Source organism: Muntiacus reevesi, chromosome 5 (assembly GCF_963930625.1).
Source record: "Muntiacus reevesi chromosome 5, mMunRee1.1, whole genome shotgun sequence".
Classification (NCBI taxonomy): Eukaryota; Metazoa; Chordata; class Mammalia; order Artiodactyla; family Cervidae; genus Muntiacus; species Muntiacus reevesi.
The window spans coordinates 124,933,824-124,941,487 of NC_089253.1; positions in this window are offsets into that span (position 1 = coordinate 124,933,824).

Sequence of the window (7,664 nt, forward strand, 5' to 3'; positions counted from 1 at the left end):
ACCGGCCGGTGGGTCCAGGCAAGGAGGCGGGGGCCAAGCCTGGGGCAGCGGACCTCAGCTGACAGGTCTACACAGGGCCCTGCTCTGCGCTGGTCCTTCCAGCGAGCAGAGTTGAGACTGTTTGGGCCCTCTCGGCAGTTCCGAGAGCCACCTTTAGCCCTGAAAAGAGCTCCTTTGGCTGAAAATAGAACAGATGCTAGTTTGCAGTTAAGAACACTCAAGAGTTAAACAAAAGCACAGCTAAGGACCCGGGGGTCGGACGGGCTGTGGTGCCAGGCCGAGGTCTGCGTTGCACTTGGAGGGGCCGGAGCAGCGGACTGGTGCAGCCCAGAGGTGTCAGGACTGTGTGGGGTGGGGAGCGGTGTGACGGGGTATGTGGATTTAAGGTGAAGCAGCTGGGCAGTTCCTAGAGATGACAACCAACAGGATGTGGTCATGGAGCTGAACCGCTGGGGGACAGTGGAGGGGAAGCCTCGGGGCTCAGGGCAGGGAACGGGGAGGTTACCGGGCGGATAGGGTTTCTCCATCGTCTGTGAAATCACCCAAATAATGGCAGGACGAGAGCCCACAGAGCAGGCCCCCAGATCACACAGAAAGAGGCCAAGTCACCGCAGGCAGCAGAGACAACAGCAGAGTGGGGAGGTGGTGAGGCCGGGGGAGCGGCAAGGCGGGGATGCTGGCGAGCAGCCCGAGGAGCCTGGAGGGCGGGTGGTCCTGGCGGGTGGGGAGGTGGGGGGCCGGGAGGGCCCCGGGCAGGGGAGGCAGAGCCTGTCAGTGTCCGCGCCTCAGGAGCTCTGGGTGTCGCCAGGGGAGGACCTGGAAGGGCGGGAAGCAGCGGGCGGGAGGGGACGGTCCGAGCGGCGAGGGGACGAGGGCACCCGGGCGGCCGGTGCTGTGGGCGCCCGCGGGGCAGTCTCTGGAGGAGGCCGAAGCAGTCCAGCCGGCACCCCGGGCCTTAGAGGGATCCAGGCCGCGTGGGCGAGCCGCGTGACTTCTCTGGGACTCGGTTTCCCCCTTGTGAAGTGTGGACGCTGCCAGGTTGTTGCGGACTTAGGAAATAAAGTTAAAATTCGGCACTGACTCAGCGGCTGGCCCAGGGCGGGTTTCCAGTAAACAACAGCTGCTGCTGTTTCTCTGATTATAATTACGTCCCTTTGGGGAGAGGGAGGCTCAGAGGAGAGGGGACATGGGGGTGGGGTCCTGGGGTCTGAGGAACCTCGGGGTCCAGCTCTCTTGGCCCCCTTACCTCACCCTCCCTTCCCCTTAACTGGCCTCCTCCAGAAGCCTGGCCCTGGGGGGGTCCAAGGACCTAGGCGTCCTCCTTCCCTGAGACCAGGTCACCATCCCCATGTGGAAAGCCTTCCGCCGGGTAGGCCCTGCTTCCCAGCCGTTGCCCGCCGCGGCCCCCAGCCTATCCTCCCATCAGCAGCTCCAAGCCATTAACCCCCTGCCCCCCCCCCCCGACACCTCTCAGCTTGTGAGAGACCAAGCCTCAGCGGGAGGACCGCCCGTGGGCGCCGTGGAGCCAGGCTGGAGGGCTGGGGGGAGCTGTCCCGGAGGGGAAGGAACCCGCTGGGAGCCACCCCAAGGCCCGCAGCACCCTGCCCCTTGGCCCCGCCCCGCCCCACTGACCTCTGTCCACCTCTGCCCCCCGTGGGCACCTTGGACCCCACCCCACTGTTCTCGCCTCTTTCTGAAAGGGGGCAGCAGACCGGAAGGTCTTTGATTTGCAGCGTCGGCCGTGTCCCACAGGTGTGCCCACCCCCACCCATCGCCCTTCCCCTGGTCCATCCCTGGGGACCCCCGCTCCTTTCCTCCCTGCTCCCCACCCCTCCTCGGTCACCAGGACAGGAGCCGTCCAGGACCCCTGGGGTCTGGGGGGGCCCAGGAGGGTGGAGCTCGGGGGCAGAGCCAGACCTCGAGTTCCACCCCAGCCGTCGCCCGAGCTGCTGGAGACCCCCAGGCCCCGGCTCCACCCAGAGTGCCCCAGCGCGAGGGAGGGCATGGCCACCCACTCCCGTGTTCCTGCCTGGGCAAGGCCATGGACAGAGGGGCCTGGCAGGCTGCAGTCCGTGGGGGTCACATGACTGAGCAGGAATGCATGAGGGTGGAGGGAGATGGCTTGGTAGCCATAAACTGATAGAACTTAAAAAAATAAAGAGGACCCCAGCAGATGAGCCCCTGCGCTCGCCTCCTCCCCACCAAGCTGTGTTCCCCGGGGTCTTCAGTCTGGGATCAAGAAGAGGTCACTCATGCCGGTAGGCCCTTGCCCGATGCCCCCAGCCCTGACCTCAACCAGCAGGCCCGGGCAGCCCCTCCTGCCCACTGGCTTCCTCTACCAGGACAGCCACCTGCCTCCGCCGGCCCAGGCAGGACTGGGCTGGGAACGTCTCCAGCCCCCAGCAGGCCCGGTGTCAGTTCCAGGCCCTTCTGGGGAGGGAGGAGGCCCAGGGCGGGGCTGCCAGAGTCAACACACCGGTGTCTGTGGGCGCGGACTGGTTTGGCACCTGCGGGCCCGGTTCCAGCCCACAGACCCAGGGCTCAGCCTCTCCTGGGTCACCCAGACTTCTGGCCCCCAGCCCTCCGCCTCCGTCAGGCAGCCAGGCCAGTGCTAGTCAGAACCACTTCCCACCCAAAACCAGGCCAGCGCCTAGAGAACTGAGACCCTAAACTGGTACCTGAGACAGAAGGTCCCTGCCCCGTGTGATCGAGCCACATCTCTCACCTTCTCCAAGGTCAGCACGACGTTACCAACCCACGGAAGAGTCCTGCTCGCTCACGAGCACAACTTCCAAAAAGACCTATCAGCTTATCAACGTTCTCTCCCTCAACCTCTTTGAATCCTTTGCCTCAGAATCGCATGTCCGCTGTTTCTACCAATCTTCACCGGGTTCTGCTCCAGGCCCCTTGTCCTGCAAGGCCCATCTTCAGTCCTAAACCAGACGTCTGGCTCTGCCCGCTGCTTCCCGACCCCCGCTCCCGGCCAGGTGCGCAGTGGGCTGTGTTGGAGAGGTCTGGGGAGTAGGCAGTGGACACTTTCTACTCATCTGCTTCCCACACAGCCATATTCCAGTCCCCGCAGGCTCACTCCCAGTAAAACCCCAAGCGCGGCCCCCACTCTCAACAGCAAAGCCCAGTCCCCTCAACAGCTGCCCCGACAGGGAGACACGGAGGGTGAGTGAAGGCCTGGGCACACCCGGGTCAGTCGCTTGTGGACTGGGCTGTTGGGAGGAAGGGGCTGGATTTAACTAACAAAGGCGAGGGGCGCGGGGGCAGTGGGGCCGGCTGGGCTGGATGCCGAGGCCGGGCTCCACAACAGCCTGATTTGCTTTGCAAAGGCTGTGGGTGGTCCACTCCCAGGCAGGGAAGCCTAGAGGGCAGGTGGTGTGTTCTGCTGAAAGATGGCACCCCCAGGAGCCCCCTTCTCATTCCTCCTTCTGGGGCGCTCTGCACCCCAGTTCTTCACCCTCCACCCCTATACCTCTGTGCTCAGGGGTGGGGAGCCCGCCCCGCCTGTCCCCACATGGACAGAGACTGGGCCCCTCCCACCCACCTGGGCCTGGGTGTGACCCTGGGCAGGCAGTGGGCGCACAGATGCCCTTTGCTCGGCAGGCAGGGGAGGCCACGCCCGGGGCCCTGCCCAGGCCCCCTCCCCACCAGGCACCTCCTTCCCCTCCCCCAGCGGCCGGGGCTCGGGTCCCAGGGCGGCACAAAGAGTCCTTTGTCTGGGCTGCACACGATTGTTCTCCCCTCTGCGGGAACAGGACTGCGTCTCATTATCAAGCGCTCAGAGGCGGGATCAAAGGGCGCTGCCGCGGGCGCGGGGGCTCTGTCCTCACCGACAGGCCCTACCTGGCCCCACGACTCTGGGACACACTTTCCGCCCTGGGCAGGGCCTGCGAGGGCCCGGGAGCGGCAGGGAGCCGGGGGTGGGGGCCGGGGCGGCGAGGGCCCGGGCGGGAGTCCGCCGGCACCCAGCGCTCAGGTTACAGCCCCCGCCAGCGCCCTGGGTGTGAACGTGCGGAGAGACACCGCCTGGCGAGGAGGGTGCGGCCTGCTTGGCCGGGGGCCACCCCGCCCCGCCCGCGCCCAGAGTCCCGTCGGGGGCAGCCCTCGGCGCCTCTTCCCTCCACTTGCTTTGGCACCGGGTGGGTCCCTGCCCAGAAACGAGGCCGACCTGCTCCGCCCCCCAGCGCCCCGGCATCACCCACGGGGGGCCCGCACCCGGGGCCGTCCCCACCGCGGCTCCGCCGCCTCTACCAGCAGGGCGCACAGGACCCTCTCAAGCCAAGTCCTAGGTCACGTGGAGATTAAAGCCAGCCCTGCCCTCAGGCCTGGAGCCCCCTGCGCCAAGGCTGGGACCCGCACGGAAGTCGCGTGGTCAAGGGGAAAAGCCCGCGGGGCGGACGGAGGGGCTCGGGACCGCGCCTCCCGCACACGCGGCGTCCTGGGAGTCGGGGGGCGGGGGCACAGGAGTCGCTGGGGGCTCAGCCCGAGCTGGGGTGGGGCCGCCGAGGCTCCGCCAGGGGGCTCCGCAGGTTCCCGCAGCGCTGAGGCTGGAGGTCGGGCCCCGCTGGTCTCCCCGCCGCGGCGGCCGCCACCGAGGCTATTAGGAGTCACGCGTCTGGGAGACCCAGTCTCGCCCCAGGAGGCTTACAGGCCTGCGAGATGGAGCAGATAGGAGGGACCGGATCGGACGGGAGTGCGTCCGCGGGCTCAGGGCAGCGCCCCATGGCAGAGCAGAGCCCTCGCCCGCCCAGGAGCCTGCGAGCGACCGCTGGGGGCCGGGGAGCCCCCGAGGACAGGCCCGGGCCGGGGCCAGGGTTGCGGACGGAGGGGCGGGCAGGCCCTGTGGAGCGGAGGCCTCAGAATGCCGCGGAAGGAGACAGGGTCCCGGCCTGTGGGTCTGGCACAGCGCCTCGGCGGGGCCTCCCTTCCTGCAAAGCCGGAACCTGGGGGTCTTCTGGACCCTGCCTTTCCCCCGAGTCCCCACCCCCGTTCAGCTTCAGAGGCCGCTCCTGTCCACCCTGCCCTCACAAACCCTCTGTGTCCAGCGCTCCACAGCCCTGGACGAGGGCCTGCCCTCCTCGCCCCCACCCCCGCCCGGAGGCCCTCCGAGGCCGCCTTCTCCAGGGTCTGCCCTGACCACACCTGGTCAGCTCTCCCAGGTATCCTGTCTAACTCCTGCGGGCTTGGGGCCCCTCCCCGCCCCCCAAGGGTGGGGGCCAGGTCTGCCACGTACCTGCCTCCACCCGGAGCAGCCCCCGGGCTCAGCAGGGGCTCAGGAAAGGCAGTGTGGTTAGGCTGCAGTTTATACCTGTGGAAACAGAGGCCCAGGAGATGCGGGAGCCTCCCTGCCCGCCGCCAAAGGGAACGTTCACAGCACGGGTCAGCTTCCCACGGCCTCTCACTCTGCACAGTCACCCCAGACTCTCACCACCCTGCTGCCTTCAGAGGCCGTCCCCGCCCTGTCCATTCCTTGCAGCCGGACGCTCCTACCCCAGGGCCTTTGCACCTGCTCTCCTTGCCAGAACGCTTTGCCCACTCCCACTCCTGGTCCTCCAAGACTGCAGAGAGGCCATCGCGACCGCTGTATCTACAGCTGCCTGCTCATCTCCCCCGTGACGCTGCGTGTGTGCTCCCATCTCATCCTGTAATCACTGCGGAGTGGTTGGTCCCCGACACCCTGAGTGCAGGCCCTGCGAGAGCAGACACCTGCCTGGTGGCGGCCCCACGCCCACAGCTGTGCCAGTGCAGAGGGGCTCCCAGGAAACATGTGTTCGGCGGGTGAAGAAAGTGTGAGTGCGCTTGGGAAGGACACCCCACGGGTGGCAGAGAGGAGTGGGAAGGGTGATGCCAGCAGCCTTGAGCGGCAGAGCAGAGCCCAGCGGGGCCACGGGGTCTGGGGACGCGCGCTCTGCCGCGTGGGCTCAGGGGTCAGCATGGGCCGTGGACACCAGCAAGAGGCACACCACCAGCCCGGGAGCCTGAGCCAGGGCGTCTCCGGCTCTTATCAGCTTTCTCTGAAGCGGTTATCACTCTGGACTTCAAACAGCTGCCCCTATCTTGGCCCCGCCCAGGCACTTATCGGGTTCTGGAATAACAGCTCTCCAACTTGCTGGGAGCCCGGTGGGCAAGCCACGCTCCCAACCCCCAGGCCTTCCCCAATCTGGGGAGAGATGGCGTGTGGGGGGATGTTCCCCGAAGTCATTTTAGGCTAGTCAGGGTAGAGAAACTCTGCCCAGGGGCCCGGCTGGTCCAATGAGCCTGTTCAGGGCCCCAGGTGCCTCCTCTACAGCAAAGTCCTGGGCTCGGGGGTCTTCTGGGGCTCCTGGGACCCCACACAAGCCTACTTTGAGAGCACCGCTGTCCGCCTTGGCCTCCGAGGGGGGAGGGGAGTTTGCAGGGAAAAGGAGGCCAGCGCCCCAAGAAACTACTCCCCATCCTCCAGTATCCTGTCTCCTTCGGGACCCCGAGGCCGAATGGGCCGGTGGACAGGGTCCCCGGGCCCGTGCAGTGGAGGCCAGGCCCCCAGGGAGCAGCCCCCCCACCCCCCGCCCGCCGGTGTAACACAGGCTCTGAGAAGCCCCAGCGGGAGTCCAGGAGGCCAAGGCTGGCCCTGACTCACCTCTGTGCACATCAGGCAGGCCCCCTGAGACGGGACAGTGGGGCCTCTCCCCACACCCGGGGCGGGGCAGGAGGGGGCAGGAGGTGGGAACGCCCGCCCCCCGTGCCCTGGAGGAGGGGGCGCCGCTTTCCCTCCCCGCCACTGGCTCGGGCACGTGTGGGGCCCTGGGGGAAGCTGGCAGGGTCCCTGCCCCGTCACAGGGGCAGGCAGGCGGCTGCCGGCGAGGACAGGAGGCGCCGGAGAAGGGGTAGGATCCAGATGCTGTGTGCGCATCTGTGCAGAGCGGTTTGTCTGTGAATAAAGGTCAGAGTGATTGGAGCAGAGATGGGAGGGGGCACAGGAGGCTGGAGGGAGAGACGGTCACTTTCAGATCCCGGGGCCGCTCAGCTGGGCGCAGAGCTCAGGCTCAACCCTGGGGACTGAGGAAAGCTCTGGGCACTTGAGTGGAGTCCCCCGCGCCAGCTCTGCAGGTTTGAGCGACCCTCTGGCTGCAGAGAAGGGCATGGCAACCCATTCCAGTGTTCTTGACTGGAGAATCCCATGGACAGAGGAGCCCGGCGGGCTACAGTCCAGGGGGTCGCCGAGTCGGACACGACTGAGCGACTAAACCAGCATGTGCGGAGGGACACAGACCTGCAGAAACGCGGCGGGCGTGCCGGGGAGAGACAACCGTCCTGGGAGAAGCCGCAGAGGCCCTCATATTCCTCAACACGAAGATGGCGGAAGCCAAGTTCCCAGCAAGTAGAAGGGCCTCGGGTTTGTTTTGCTTCTTGTTTTTGAAAAGGGAGTCTTCATAGTCCAAAAGGCCGGGGCAGACAACGCGGCTTGGTTTCCAGACCACCGGGATGTGGCGAATATCACAAAAAAGCAAGGCACATGGAGACCTTGGTTTCCCAGCGCCCCGTGACAGCTGTGTTCACACGATCCTGGGCTCTGTTAAGTCTGCAATAGCATTACGTTTCCACAGAAATGATGTGCACACCTAAATTACAGAACTTTTTATTGTTAAAAAAGTGCTAAGCATCCAGCAGTGCAC